This window comes from Mauremys reevesii, linkage group 5, assembly GCF_016161935.1.
Source record: "Mauremys reevesii isolate NIE-2019 linkage group 5, ASM1616193v1, whole genome shotgun sequence".
In the NCBI taxonomy this organism is placed as follows: domain Eukaryota; kingdom Metazoa; phylum Chordata; order Testudines; family Geoemydidae; genus Mauremys; species Mauremys reevesii.
Window position 1 is genome coordinate 22,397,533 of NC_052627.1, and position 16,461 is coordinate 22,413,993.

Here is a 16,461-nt window from a genome sequence, read left to right on the forward strand (position 1 = left end):
GACCTGATCCAAAGTCCATTGAACACAATAGAAAGGCTCCCACCGGGTTCATTGGGCTTTGGGTGGCAGTGGTAGAGGCAGAAACCCTTACCAAAGAAAAATTCTCCATATTAAAAAAAACACTCCCCTCACTCACCCTCCACACCCCAGTGAGTTTTGCCTGGCTAAGGACTTCATGATCTGGGCAAAAGTTTGTAAAACGGAAGCAATTGGGAGGAACCTACCACGGGGCAAATCCTGATAAATTTTGAACCAATAGTAACCTGGCCCACTAATGTGATTCATCGACTTACACCACAGCAGGTGACGCCTGGCAAAAAGCCAGAGTTGTGTTCCCTCTGTCCCACTGTTCTGTAGTGACTCCATTCACTTCTCAATTTAAAAAAAAAATTCCATTGACAAAATGTAGCAGGAAATAGAGTTGCTGGAGCAACCAACAAACAGCAGCAACCAACAACAGCAACGTTTAAAAGTCAAACCCTGGACAGCAAATGCACTTGGCTGGGTGGGGAGACAGGCACAGTATGTTACCCGCAGCTGAAGTTTCGTTTGTGCCCCGACCCATTCTGAAGAAAGACTTAGGTTAGTTACAAACAGGAAGCAGAGATGACTCAGGCAGAGGAAGAGTAGAGCCAGAAGAGATGCTGATAGTAAAGCAACCATACTGTGACCCTGACCCAGCGAGATGGGTTCAAGTCTCCCTGACCACCAATGTCACGCAAAAGAGACTTTACCCTACAGGCAGCAGCAGTCACAGGGAGTAGTGCACAGCAGCAGAACCATACGAACAGGCAGAGGAAGGAGACTGTTTTAAATTATTCTTTGTCGGTGTCTAGCATACCCTTCAATCAGTTAATGTGGAACTACGACAGTGGCACTCAGTGCGGAAAACTGGGAAATGCTTGTCTTTATTTTTATAAAGACCATATGCCCCCAAGGGGATCTGTGAGATATCAAAAGGGGTTGTTAAAAGAAACCAGGCAGGAAAGAGCAAACAATGGCCTAGGTAAGGAACATCACCTCAAGCCAACAGCCAGATCCAGAGTCATGCACCCTGTGCTCCCCACTCCCAGCTGAATGGCTAATGTGCTGTTATTTCATGCAGTCTTGGCTCAGTCAACTTCATCTCTCTGACCTGATGTCTTTACTATAGTGTCTGTTATGGGCAATCTGTAAACAGATAATAGAAAGGACATCTGAGATACTGCATTGTAGCGAATGCACTCAACACTATTTGTTGAGGGTTCGATGCACTGTGCCACAACATAATTCCCTTTGTGTCTGCTTGTGTAGTTTACCCGCTTATGGTATAGGTTTCTGACTATGTGCACTGAGCCAGAGGCAGAATTCTATATTATCTCCAGATCTGTACTGCTGCTTATCTGGAATAAAACTCTTTAAGATCTTGTGAGGATGTAGTGCTTAAACTCTCTTTAGGACCTTATTCGTCCCTGTTTTATGTCAATAGCAGAACTCCAGTTGACTTCATTGGAGCTAGGATCAGAACATTGAAGCCATTATGGAATTTACCACTTTTTGCAGGAAAGAAAAAAGCAGCTCTGTAAAAGGGACAGTGTTACTTTGCCACTCTACAAACAGTTAAAGCAGGGTAATAGTTTGTATACAGATAGTGGGAGCATTTGTTTACTCTAGATGTACAAACAGAGACAGAAAAATTAGAATATATGGGCACCTTATTTAGCTGGTACTGTTACTTCTATTCTGATCCCCATGCCCTTTCCATTATGCATACAGCAGTTTGAACAAGTTAAAAAGGGTAGGGCTAGCTGAAGCAAATGTGAATATGCGTGAATGGTGGTAGCATATGCCTAACACCAGCCATTGCAATGTATCTTGTAGAAATATATATTCAATATCCATTGCCTTAACATCCTTCCCCTTCATTGCTCCATTCTTTGCCAAAAACTGTCAAAACCCCCAAATTTCTAGTCCTGAATATTTTTTCCTTCCCTTAGGAGGGGAATGATGGGACACAGTTTGAGAAACCCTGATTGATACCCTTGGAAAAGGGCAGCCAGGAAAGTTTGTACTCATGATGCTCATTGTAATGGGTTGTGCTCACCACCGTGGCAACTCCTGGTAGTTGCTCCAGGAATTGCTCTGTCCACCAGCAGGGCACCCACCTCTTGTCCATCACTGCTTCACCACCATCTCCAGGGACCTCCATCGCTCCCAGACCCTGGTGTCCTCTTCAGGGCATGGCCCTCTGGCTATGCCCCAACTCCATTGTCTCCCCCCTTCCAGGGGAACCAGCAGACCTTCACCCAGCTTCTCACAACAGTGGTGAGCTGCAGCTCCTGGTCCAGCCCCTCACTCGGGGCAAACTGCAGTCCTTTGGCTAGCCATTTCCCTTGGCAGCCAGTGGGGCAACGGGGGGGCAGGCCCACCCACCACTTTGGCCCCCACCCAGGGACACCAAAGCTGGCAGCCACTCACAGCCTCTCCTTCCCCTCTGCCACTACCTGCTTTCCCTGGGCCACTTCCCCATAACCCCACCACCTACTTAGCCCCTGTATCAAGGCCACAGTCTGGGAACCAGCCAGGCTGGAGTGCCATTTCCTCCCCTGCCCAGCACTGCTCTGTCCCAGATACTTCTCTCTACAGGTAGCCAGGCCTTCTCCCTCAAGCACCAGTGAAAGACTGCTCCTCTCACCCCTGCAGCCCTGCTTATAGGACCCAGCCTGGCCCTGATTAGCTGCTATTAACCTTTTGCCAGCCAGTGAGGGGCAGCTGCCCCATCACACTCAATGATACTTATAAATACATGGCCCCGTGGACCTTTCATGAATGCAAAATTCACTTTTTATTACATGAAAAAATATCAGTCACTCAAAGACAAAAAGAGTAACAAGGCAACAGCCACAGTGTATAGGGCTGTATGCTTGTTTAAACAGTTGTGGGGCATTGCATGCTGATTTAGGTATATCCAGCATCTTGAGTAGCAGTAACCACAAACCCAGAGACTGGGCCAGGAAAGTTTCATTATCTTTTTCTAGCACCCTTGTGTGCCAGAAATTTATTATACTTTGGATTAATTGAAACTGAACAAAAATAGCTGGAGATCAAGGAAAGGACGTATACAAGCTCCAGTGCAACCACTGGAAAGTGGACCCAAAGGGAAGAGAAAGAGTTTTGTTGCTGCTATGAATCAGCACAGTTCACATATAATTGTAAGCAAATATCTTAGGCCCTTGCTTCCCAGATTACTATAAGAGGTTTTAAAATGCACCACTCAATTTCAGGTAGAATGAAGAGCCTATAATAAGTCATAGTCATTGTATTTTAGCACAGCCCTGAACTTGTGGAGTATATATTTCCCTGTAGATCTCTCAGCCCACTTTACAGAACTCAATAGCTTTCCTGGAAGCCAAGCACGACAGAGTATGCTCTGTTTTGTTTACATCTTGCATTTGGCTTTTCATCACGAACAGCATTTCATCAGCAGCAAGTCCTTTTCTGAAGAATATAATTCCACTGGGCACTTTCCTATTAATCAGGCACATGAATTCCACCTTCAGGCTCAGGGCCCTCACTGCTGCTCCACCAAGCAGCAAGGCTGGTGCAAAGATGGACGCTTGTTTTATTCTCCTGTGCTTCTGTCTGTGCTATTCGCAGCACAGGTTGCTGGTCAATGCTAGGAGTAGCAATGGAGCACAGAGCAAAAAACTCTGCCAGCAGCCATCCTCCTCTAAGCATTCTTCTCACAGGGGACGGGTTGTGACGAATTGGGAACTTCTTGTAATACTGGTGTGAAGCCTATGTGCTTCAGTTTCCCCTATATGCTGCATTGTTACCTAGTGGATAGAAAAGGTCTGTTTGCTCTCAGGACAGTCTAAGACACAGGTGTGAATGGCACCTAGCTGTCTGGGTCTAAGTGAGCCTTACTCCCCATATCAGTGGAACATCTGAGAAGACAATAGCAAATCTAATGGCCTGGACACAGACTCCAGCAACCAATAATCCAGAGAGAGATGGACTTCCCTGCCTCTCAGCAGGAGGCTGAGCAGCATTTCCCCAGCTGGAGAACAAAGGACTGAAGGGTCTGAGGTAGGGGTTAAGTGTGGGCTGCAGGAAGCATTTGGGGCACATCTGAGAGTCTGATGAAGGAGGTCAGCTGGACAGAGAGAGAGATGGAGCTTGGACAATGGGGTTCACTACAGCTTGGCTGGGCTCTGAGCTAACGAGAATGACCTATGCTTTAACCTTCATTCCTCTATACTAACCTAAGGACTTCCTATGCTATGTTCCAGAGGACTAATAAACCCGACTGTTTCAACAATGTTGTGTGAGCATCACTGCAAATGCTTGGAGAGGTGCATTGGTCCTTAAAAAGTGAACAAGTCTCCAATAGGGGGTCTGGCTCAGCTGGACTTGTGTGAAGCAGGCGTGCTGAAGTCTCCGAGGTCCAGCCTAAGGAGGCGGTGAAGCCGCATGGCTTATCCTGGAGGAAGAGCGAGGAGACCACTAGGAGATCTGGCATACTGAAGGGGTTCCTCCTAGAGACCGTTCCAAAGCTGGGCCATAGCACCAATTCTCTGGATCTGTGTCTGGGGTGAGGCCCAGTCCCCCCTTGCCTGTGGATGGAGGAAGGGAGGGAAGGAGAAAGGAAGTACCTAGCACTACTCTTGTAAGGGAGACGAGCTCTGGTAGACTCTGCCAGGGGCAGACAACCTTTCTTCTCTATGGAAAATTCTTATTGAATTTAATAGAGGCTGAAATTCTCTCTATTGGATTCTTTATCTTCTAGAATTCTATAGCAGGGATTTAATTTTCTTTTAACTTCTATAGGATTGGTTTAAACATATAGAAAGGTTATGGAGCCTTATTCACAATACCTTTTTGCAGCTTTTTCCCTTTTCCAGTGATACAAAGATATAAATGCAGTTTAGCAAATCACTTAGACCAGATATATTACTGCTTGCTGTTGCTGGAGCCATGCAAAGCAGTCAGGACCTGCTGGTTAATCTGGCCCATTGCTTTCTTCTAAATTCTAGGACTTTTCCATAAATGTCGGCTCTCTACCCTCTGTAGGGAGAGAAACAGGAAGCCTGAGAGTGGGAAGGGGTGGCCTTGAAGTTATGAAGAAGGGGAGGCTCATTCTTAATTTTTGCTTGAGGTGTATCCCAGTATTGTTGTGCACCTTACTGTTAATCAAAATGCAAACAAAAAAGTGTATGTAGTTCTTTCTGTGTCCATCCGCAGAGCCTGAATGATGCACTGCTTGTACTATACTTAGTTAATCTCTCTCTTGGTCCTTTCCCAGCAACTGTGTACTGACTGGAGGTCTTTGGACTCCCAGAAAACTTCACAGCAAGAATATGGAAGGGCACAGAACTTTTTCTGTAATCCTGTACGCCCTCTCTCAAACTGCTAGTTTAGTAGCTCAGTGGATTCCCCGTAGCATCGGATCTCCTGCTGGGTGTTACACTGGGTTCTTTCTTTCCACGGGTCTTGTAGCTCGAAAATTCTATAGGCAGTTCTTTCCTTTATAGCTTCACGGAGATGCAAAATGTCAGGTTCAGTTCATCCCTGATATAACGCTATGGTAGAGATGACTGAAAAAAAGGAAAGAGTTTCATAAGAAGCTTTGACATTTCGATTCCACCATTTTTTTTTTAAAAGTAATTTTTCATTTTTTAATTTTTAAAAAAGTTCTGTTTCTGTTCCGTTTGTTTTCTCTCCCCTTTAGGTTTCCTTTTCCTTTCTCCCTCTTCTCCCCTCCCCACCCCTGCCTTTTTCCCTTTTGCCATTGATACACAGGATGATTGATATACTGTTTTTCCATTTTGGGGTTTCATCAGAAAACAGAATTTCAAATAAATGAGTTTTTTTGTGAAAATTTCATTTCTTTTTAAGAGGAACTTTTTCAACAAAAAAATATTTTGTTTGAAACATTTCAACCAGCTCTGTTCTATAGACTTACATGGACATTACAGTAGGCATAAACTAGGCCTATTGTGTGAATGGTAGGATTGTGGAAAGCAGACAAAGTGGAGATGAGGTAGAAGGCAAAGAGGATCAGGCTCCTGTGCCCAGTCAAAAGGTTTTTCTGCTATTATATTTTTGGGAAAAATGCTTTTAAAATATAGGGACCATAGTGCAAGAAATACGGCGTAATGGTTACAGGGATGCATATGATCAAGACAAATTGTCTATTAAAAATCTGTACATGTTTCACTAAAGCTAAATGGATTTTTTGCATTTGACTCAGCTGGGACAACTGACACTAGATTGCTCACTTTGATTTTATGGTCTGTTACTTTCTTGTTCTTATGCACTGATTAGCATAATGTTGTCAGGGCCTCAGTGTTGGAAAGCTCAAGGCAATGCTGTTCTAATCAGTCCATAAGAACAAGAAAGTGAATTTGACTATAAAGTCAAAGTGATTAATCTGGTTCCAATGTCCCAGCTGAATGAAATACAAAAAATCAAACACTGAAGAGTAAATTAGATTTTAAAATTCATTTATCTTTAGTAAAACATACAGATTTTTAATAGACAATTTTTGTCTTGATCACATGCACCCCTGTAACCATTGCTCTTTGTATCTCTTGCACTATGTTCCCTATACATGAAACACATATTTTGGGAGTAACTGTACTGATTTTAAATTCAGACTCTTACAAGCTTTAATGTTGCATCTGAGCAGGGCCGACTCCAGGGTTTTTGCCGCCCCAAGCAGCAGGGGGAGGGGGAAGCCACAATTGCAATCGGCGGCAGCTCCACCGTGCCGCTTTCTTCTTCGGCGGCAATTCGGCGGTGGGTCCCTCCAAGAGGGACTGAGGGACCCGCCGCCGAATTGCCGCCCCTTCCCCTTGGCTGCCCCAAGCACCTGCTTGCTGAGCTGGTGCCTGAAGCCAGCCCTGCATCTGAGCCTTGACTGATAATTCAGAATGAAAGACTTGACTTGCCTCTTCCTGTATCTTTTCGACCCTATGAATCTCACACTACACTGAGCTGTTTGAAAAAAAAAATATTTTCCCATGAAATACATAGCTATAAGAAAACTGATAAAAGATGAGCATGCCTGAAGAAAGCCTAGCCTGCATTTTTGCCATGGAAACAGCAACCATAAGAAATAAAAAGAGGGGACTATCAACTATCACTTAAATCATCTTATTACACCTTGCAGACATAGCCAACAGTAACTTACTCCTTATACGGCACAATAGACCCATCAGTTTTATTGGGACTATTAATCTTTCTGATAGGGGTTGTTGTTACTTTTAAAATGTCTTGGCTCTTCTTTACTTCTTCAAATGCAGGAAATCTTGGGAGAGACAGAGCAATGGAAGGAAAGGGCGGGAGTGACGTCCGGCTCACTGGGACTGCCCCATTAGATACTCACCTCATTTTTGTGAGGGGCAGTATCCGTAATCTACCGCAACATATATCGTGTTCTGAGCTCTGTGTTCCCCAGCCGGTGAGGCATCCCTGTGTAGTCTGACACAGAGATGCAGTGAGAAGGAGAGCGGTATCTTTTCCAGACTTCTGGAAGAGGAAGCACAGGACCTGTTAGTGCCCTAGTTTGTACATCTCTTTCTGGATGCCTAACCTCTATTTTGGTTTCATTATGATCAGACCGGGGCTCAAATCAAAGCCCAGCCTGGGGCTCCTCCAAACTTTGAGGAAGCATAAACCAAGATGCAAAGCCAGACTCTGTGGCCTGGCTCTGTCTCCACTGCAGTTGCGCCCTCCCCTTCCACTGTCATCTCTCTCACTCTCCCTCTTCTCCTCCATCCATTATCACCTCTGCCTATCTGTGCTGTCTTTCTCGCTCCTCTTTCCCTCTTCTATTTTCCTTCAGTCTGGTGCTCCGTTCTTCTCCAGTCACTTCTGTCTCACTCCCTCATGCATTCTTTTTTGCTACAAGAAGTATTGGTGGAAAGCCCCCTCCGCCCCCCCTTGTAATATTAACAGCAAATACAACCAGAACAAATGACTATTTTTGCTGATGGATCAACTCGGGATCACTGAACAGCCATGTGCTGAATGCCATCTGTTTTCATCAGACTCTTCAGGATGTGGATGATTGGTGGGGGTTTAGCAATGTCTGATTCTAATCGGAGTTTTTGATCCACCCATACTAACAGTCCCACGGTCTTTGACTGATTCTAGTGCTCAGTTAAATGCTGTTCTTTAATACTAGCCCTCTGAGGCACTGTTGCATGCTGTTCAATCTTTCTTTGCATGTTTGTTAAAAACAAAGAGTATCATTCTTGCTAGATGTTTTGGGCAGCGAGTTTGGAAGGACAAGAAATTTACAACGAAGTAATTGAACCGTCAGTGTCAGCCATGTTGGTGATCCTTCTATAGCTGGGAGTGGGGGTCTCATATCCATCACTCTTCTAAGCAGTTTGGATGAGAGTTGGGCAAATAACAAACATTTTGGTTTGCTGGCAATTTTTCAGTTTAACTTGTGTTCCTGTGTCATTTCAGCCCTCTTCAAGAGCCCTCCCATAGTGCTTTCAGTGGTGATGACCACTGGAATTTTGTCTACACTGGGACACCCAGTGTTACGAATACCAGTGAACCTGAACCATTGTAAGCGATTTTTGACAAACTTCCCTGGTGTAGGCAGGCCCTCAGTGTGTAAAGAAGCTATCTATAGTAAATACATTGGGCCAAATCCTGCTTTAGTGTAACTTTTAACTTTCAACCCAGGTGCGTTGGCAACAGAACAACTCTATCTGGGAAGTCATGTTTATATTATTTTACTAACAATACTGATGTATACTTCCTCTGTAATTAAAGCAGACAGACAAATGCATTGTAACACAGGCACATGTACAGCGCTCATGTCAATCCTGGATCATCAGACCTCTGTGTGTTACTGCTACCCTACAGTTTTCAGTAACCACATTTTGCTTGTTTCATAAACATGGAGAACAGCCAGAAAGAACTTGCTGGGGATAGGCTGTGATAATCCCCAAAGCCTCGAGATTCTTGCTTGGCACAGGTGTAAAAGGCTACACTAGGTGCAAGGCCGTAGAGTGTCAAGCCCAAAATTGTCTTCCCCTTCTCTATCTTTGTTTTTACTTAAAGTACATACTAATCTGGTTAGACCGTGATTATTATTTGTTTCATGGTAGCACCTAGAGGCCCCATTGTGCTAAGCACTGTACACACATAAGAGGCTATCTCTGCCCCAAGAAAATTAGTCTAAATTGATAATAGAAAGAGAAGGTTATTGTTTTTCTCTTTGTATGAATTGAAGTGCTCCTTTCTATGCTCATTGTTATTTTCCCTGGTTACTTTATGCGACTCTATGTGTAGAATCCTGACTTCCGTGGAACTATGTTTTTAATAAGGGAAAAATAAGGTTCAAAAGAAAGTGACATTCCTGGGAATTCAATGTAGACTAAACCACTCATTGTTTGCTTTAAAAAAAAAAGTGAATTATCTGCTGTAGCCTAGTCCAGAATCTCAAGGCAGCTGAAAAAGCATACGTGTGAGAATGTCATCTCAGCAATAACAGAGGGGAAAAACCAAGGAAGACATTGCACAGGGCAGATGGAATGAGAGCAAGAGGACTCTGGGAGAGGTCCAGAGAAAAGATCTATGAGCTGCTTGAGAACTGAAGCATAAAATACATGACCAGGTTCATGGGGCAGCTCACTGAGGCTTGGAGTCACCCTGTGAAAGGTCAGAGAACCATGAGGGAACAAAGCAGCTAACTTTTAAGAATTTAACCCATGCATGGCAACTTTCCCTCTTCAGCATGGAGGTTCCCTTTGGGGTATGAGCAGGAGGACTTGGCAGGAAAGTGCAGGGAGAGGAGCGTGAGTGCTGGGTAATGAGGGAAAGAGGGTCTGTGGTTGAAGAACATAGGGCTTGTATGCTGACACATTGGCACTTGAAGAGATCCCTGGATATTGGTACCTCAGTTCCCCAGAGGACAGTTGAGGTTCCAGTTTTTGACACACCAATGACCTGGCCCAGAGACACTTGTCTCTTCCAGCTTTGCTTTCTGGCACACCAGAGAAGCAAGAGAGCACCAGTCGTGGAGTCAAATGACAGTGTATTGAGCTAATGGCACTTGGAAGGCTCTTCTAGTGCTGCTGCCTCCGTTCCGGGCCACACCAGGCACCAGTCCCCTAAGCACAGCCTGCTTTTACCATCCCAGAGTCCCTGCTCATCCCTACTTACTCACACATGGCCCCCGAGAACTCTCACTAAAGCAATCAGACGCTCTAATATTTGTTGCCAATATTCTTCTTTTTCCTTGATCACATGTACATTTTCTTCATTGATAGTTTTTCCTTTTTTCAATCATAATTCAAGTTCTTTCCAATTTTGAAAACATTCCAAATGTTCTGTACTTTTCATGTGAAAAGAGAATTGAAGATATGCTTTTCCAGTCCTTCGAGCCATTTTCACTACGTCATGTATCAATTGCTTGATTTCTAAACAACTTGTAGCAAAAGCAAAACACAGAGTCCTTTGACAGTGACTACTGTAACCTGTTTCGATGAATTTCTTCCCCATTAATGTAATGCTGAGTAGAGAAATTTCTTTTATTTCCCTCCTTAGGGAAGGGAAATTCATGATCTTGTTTGGGTTCATGTTCCGCGAGAATTTGCCGCACGCTGTCCTCACATCTAGGCTATGAAGCTGGGTTCCCCATACTGTAACTTGTTTGTAACTGCCTCATCCTTTCTTCTTTCTACTTCATTTACATCAATTTCTGCGTGTCTCTGAAGGTGAATACATTTTCTCCATTTCCATATCAGTCTGATGCTGTGAGCTGCCTTCATCTAAAAGTAAGTTTCCATCATCTTGAGTTTCCAAACTGCTTTTTTGTGGATGTGAGCTACCCTCATCTCGAAATAATATACCTTCATCTTGATGTTCCAAACTGCTTCCATGCGGATGTGAGCTAAGCTCCTCTCCAAGTAAAATTCCTTCATCTGGCTGCTGTGAACTCCTTCAATCTTTATTTGGATTAAAGAGAAGATATTTCAGGAAGGATCCCTCCTGTTTTGCTTGGTCCTTTTCTTTCTCAGTCTTTTGTTTAAGATACTCAGCTCGAGGGTTTTCTTTTTCCTCTTTCTGCCATGGGGCATTTGAATATTGTTATGTACAGTGCTCCTGATTGCAAGCATTATAGCGTTAAGGATGGCTGACACACCACATGGTTGGTGATTTAAACCACATTGCAGCCATCCCAACACGTCTTTTCACTGCTAAAATGTTCAATGATTAGTAACATACACTCACTTATCTATTAAAACAGTTAGTTACAGCGTTTACATGGAAACAAAATGACCTTTTTCAATGTTATAACCCAACACCGGTTATTTGGAAAGTAATCCCCTTCCTCACGGTTATCCGCTTAGAGTGTGACATCATCACTTTCCTAGTTTATTAAGCGTTAATGCTGTTACTTTTCTTTTATGGACCTTATTTATTACATATTATACCAGTTATAACAAAGAAAAGTTCATAATTATACAGCCCGATAATAACTCTAAGGTTTAATAATGCTTACACATACGCACATTTTGGATTTATAATGCTGAAAGACGCTATTCTTTATTCTTTGGCCCCAAGAAACACATTTTTCCACAGTATTCACTTGATTCTTAACCATCTACCTGTGACGTGTGTTAAAATGACCGTTTGACATATATCAACTCATGATAGCTCCGCTCTTCATGAATTGCCAGCTATGCAACCTTGATGTATATTTGAGTTAGGTGTCATTAGCATTGCAGCTCTTGCTGCTGGTGGACATGTTTCATTGTGGCTGAGTTATTACATATGAAAATTGCAGAGTGGGTCATCTTGACTCTACGTTGCAAATTGAAAAAAAATTCACTAAAATATTTATTTTTGCAGTAAATAAAAGATTTTACATACTAATACATTCACAAAAATCTAGAGAAATGAATTATAATTCATATTCCCTCCATATGCACATGGGAATTGAAATGATGGCATCTTTGTTATTTTATTTGTATTTTTTTCAATTTTTTTTATTTTTTTTCCCTCAAATTTGGAACCCCATTTAACTTGACACACTAGGCTACGGGGCAAGCCACCCCTGCACAAAGGCTGTACTGCTTTTCTTTCAGGAAAGCATCTATCCCCTGAAAGTATTGTTTCACTCTCCAACTGGTGAGCTGGAGGTCCTCCCTTTCTGGGTTGGTTAATTCCTTCTCCATCTGTGCTCTCATACATACCTCCATCCGCTGAATTTGCTGTTAAAGTCCACTTTGGAACCTGTCTATGGAAGTCCCATCCCAGGCACTTTGGGTGAGATTTTTGCTAAAGATGTTGAAGATCTCTTGAAAGATCCCTTGGGTTGACACCTTGGCATTCGCCTTCTGGGACACTGGAAGTTGGGCAACCTCCTGGGGCGGGGGGGGGGGGGGGAGGGGCTTGAAAGCTGCCCTTTCATTTATGCATTGTGAGGTGAAATTTCCACTCATTTTCTTGAGAAGCTCCAAGCTCTCTTTGTTCATTTTGTTCTGCTGAAAGTGAAGCATGGTACAGAGCCGAGATGAGATTTCAGTGAAGAAGAGCAGTATGAGGCAAACACGCAGCAAACACCTGGTGGTCATGATGATGTCCTTCCTTTGTGTGAACCTTCAGACTGGAGTTTGTTGAGGGTCCTACATACGCGCCCAGCAGTCAGTCGCGAGGCGAGCGGCGGCTGAGGCGGGCGGCGGACCTGGCGTGACCGCTGGCTGGCCTGGCTCTCCCGGGCTCCGCGCGGGCGCGCGGCGGCGCGGCGGTCCGCGAGCTGCGTCAGCGCTGCCGCAGTCATGCCCGCCGAGCCGAGTGCGAGAGCGCCCCGCAGCAGCGCGCCGCGCGCAGGTCCCCAGTCAGGTCAGGCCGCGCTCCGGTCCGCAGGCGCATGCATGCAGGACCACCGACCACCGCCCAGCCCGCTGCCGCGCGCCGCCGGGGGGCCCGCCTGTTGCGCCGCCCTAGGCACCAGCTTGTTTTGCTGGTGCTAGAGCCGCCCCTGCCTACATAAACTGCTGTGTCTTTCCTTTATGTCTCTGAATTTAAGTATTTGGTTGGAGAATGTTTCTTTGATCATTTTCTATTTACAAGATTTTCCTTCTTGGAGGTTTCAGAGTTTTTCTTTCCGTTTTTCTTGCTATTTTCTAGTTCTTTTACCACATTTCCTCCTCCTCCTCCTCCTCCTCCTTTTGGTGAAAATGACCACCCATGACAATACACCACCCTGTTAACTCATGTTGGATCCAATACATACAGGCATTTTATCATACATTAATTTCTATATTTAAGAAGGTCATCCACAATTCCAAAGTGGTATGGAAAAGACCTCCAATTCATCAGACAGTGCACTTTCCATTCATATCCTCCTTCATTTGATAACAGAAATAGTTTAGGAATATTTAAAGTTTGCTAGGCATGGAAGAAGTAAATGTGGGAGTAAAGAGTTAGGCCTACCAAAAATTGGCAAATCTCAACTTTCACCATTTCCTCCAATTTAGAAGGCACATTTAAAATGTAGACAGCACAAACCATCTGTATCTTCCTTCTGTGAAACCATAGGAGAGAGAGTGCTCTGAGAAAATGAAACCTTAACTCATTGTTATTTCGAGGTCTCAATATACATACTGGAGCTGAGTAATAGATGCAATTGAAAGGTGTGAATATCATGTCCTGTTGATCACTCCAAGTAGCTGACAGTAGTGAAAAATTGAGAATAATTCATAAAACAGGATGACACATGCTAGAGAGGTACCCACATGGATGACTATGATTTACAATGTGGTCAAAAGGAGGTTAGGCAGAGAAGTCACATTATGTATTTTTTACCAAGTATGTCCCTGGGATGAAAGAATTAAAATATTTTTTTAAATGAAATTCAGGGTTCACCAGTTTTGCTGGTTCTTTCTCTTTTACCATTTGCCTTCCATTCGGCTTGGGCAAGGAAATTCTTCTGGTTTGTTTAATTCTCTTCACTTCCTGTGGTCACATTTCATTTTCTGGATCTCAAACCCTAGAACAGACTGTTATGCTGGAGTTTCCATCATGATAGGGAAATGTGTTTTAATTCAACAAGAAAACTATTTTCACTGAAATTAAAAAAGAAAAATCACATGAAGAAACCATGAAAACATTTTTGTGCATATTAATTTGGTTAGAGTCTCCCAAGTCTTCCTGCACCTTTATAAGAAATTTGAGATTTTAGCTTCAAATTTTTGAAAGACACTCTGCAAAGCAGAGAAAGCAGACTTACCAAAGCCCCCAGATTGTCATGGACTATGCCCCCCATTCTCCCATGATTTTCCAGGGATGTTGGGCATCTGCATTCCGCACCAGGGTGAAATCCCAGGGGAAGATGTTGTGGGGTACTGAACTGCAAACTCAGTATATGAATGAGACCATTCTTTTGGTCGCTCTTATTACTTGAAGCTTCACACCCCCAGCACCCATTGTTCCAGCCTGGGGCAGTCCTGGCAGGGTGGCTGTAATGGAACCTCACTGATAGGGACTGGAAGGCAGGTCTGACAAAGCCCTAGAAGTGATGCAGACAGTCAGGCGCTCTGTGTGGAAAAATCTTGTGTTCTGTGCAGAAGCCATCAGGTTATCTATTTCTATGATGCAAGCTGGGCAAACTATTTCCTCCTGCCTGCTAGTGGGATGATAAGGGTGAGCTTAAGTGGGGATGTATTAGTGGTGTTTTCCTCTCTTTTTATCTACCTGTGGTTGGCTTTCCCACAGGAAGACTTAAATTCATATATTGTACATGTACTTTGTACATAAGATCATATTTCCTTTTGGGAAGATGTAACCACCTTATGTAAAATTGAGCAAAATGCTTAAAACAGTTCAAGCTTATTATGTGAGGAAAATATACACACTGAAAATGTGTTGTGGTTACTGAAGTATTTCCCAGGACTATCTCCTTCAGTCCTGCATCTCAGGATATAAGATACTCTAGACTGGCTATAAGCTGTACAAAGGGAGACTGTAGTGGTCTAAGACATACTTGTTTTTCTTGGGCAAGACCTCATAAGATCAGATGACATGTCCTTCAATTTTGCTCACTTTTGCTGTGTAAAAGAATGAAAGCCAGCACTTCCTAGAGTAGAAAATCTCCCAAACATTTTAGAAACTAATCAACCACTGTAAGTCACACATGTTGCCCTACCCTCTGTTTATATACAAAACCAGAATACAAGCAGAATAGCTGTACTGTGCTGAAAGCAGGGTGTGTGCTGGGAAGTCTCTATGCCCCTTGGACTCTGTCGTGCCTTTCTTTGCAAAAGAATGGAGAGCTGCGGGTGTAGCCACTAGACAGGTCTATGCTGCAGAAGGTGACAACCAATATATGAGGTGTATAGGAACCCCATTTGTTTCTACCACGAGAGCACGAGTGCAGCTATTCCATGCCAACCCACCAGGCTAAGGGGCAAAATAGTCCACCCACAGCCAGATTTTTGAGCTTTGATGAGAGGTGGCCCCATTTGGCCCTACGTGTTCTGTGTTTCTTGCCTCATTTTCTTGCTAAGGATATTTGCATACCATAATCTTATCTTTTCTGTGACCTCATAACTTCCACAGCAAGTTGTTTCTAATGTCATAAGCAGTGATGTTATGTGGTAGATAAGCAGCAGAAGATGAACTTAAGATGTACAACGTATAGCATGTCCTCAAGCTTAAGAGGAAAAAAGCCCGAGTATTGATCTGTTCTTAATCCTTATCTACAACCTTCTACCAGATTTTTCAAATTTATTTGAATGCATTGGATTAGAAAGAACAATCCTGGATCCTTAGATAATTAGGGTAGTTTAATGACTAATAGCAATGGAAACCAAGTGTTCCACCTAACAAAAAGCAATAATTTGGGAGTTCTCAGGACTAGGCAGATACAGGGCCAGAATAAGGTGTAGTGATCCTTCCCCCAAGTACAGGGTATCTATCTAGTGCTCAAGATAATGTTAAAAGGTGCAGTCCAGGTACCCCACACTACTACATTGCCCAAGGAAATGTGGTTCACCAACAAGGAAGTTAAGCTATGCACCAGCTAGTGCATTCCAAGTTGCTAATACATAGTTGCCATCTTCTGCACAGAAGCACAATGTACGTGTATGGCCATGAACAAAATGATGCTTGTTTGACTAATGGCAAAATTGCCGATTCCATATCCATGCCATCTTATTTTATCCTTTTGTCTGACCACTGTTCCTTGCCAAATTGTAAAGCAACGATCAAGCAGGGTGCATGCTAGCTGTTCTGAATAACCAAGGTAAATCGGTTTGATGTCAAAATTGTAAAACCTGATATGGAGTGAGGCTAACCCAGGTATGATCCCATACTTCATTGCATTCAATAACATGCCACTTAGAATTGAAAATGGTGGTATATTTCACTATAATACAAACAAGTAGCATCTTGGTTTTTCTGTATTTCCCAAACTTGGATGACCTGCTGAGGGGGAAAATTGCTCTA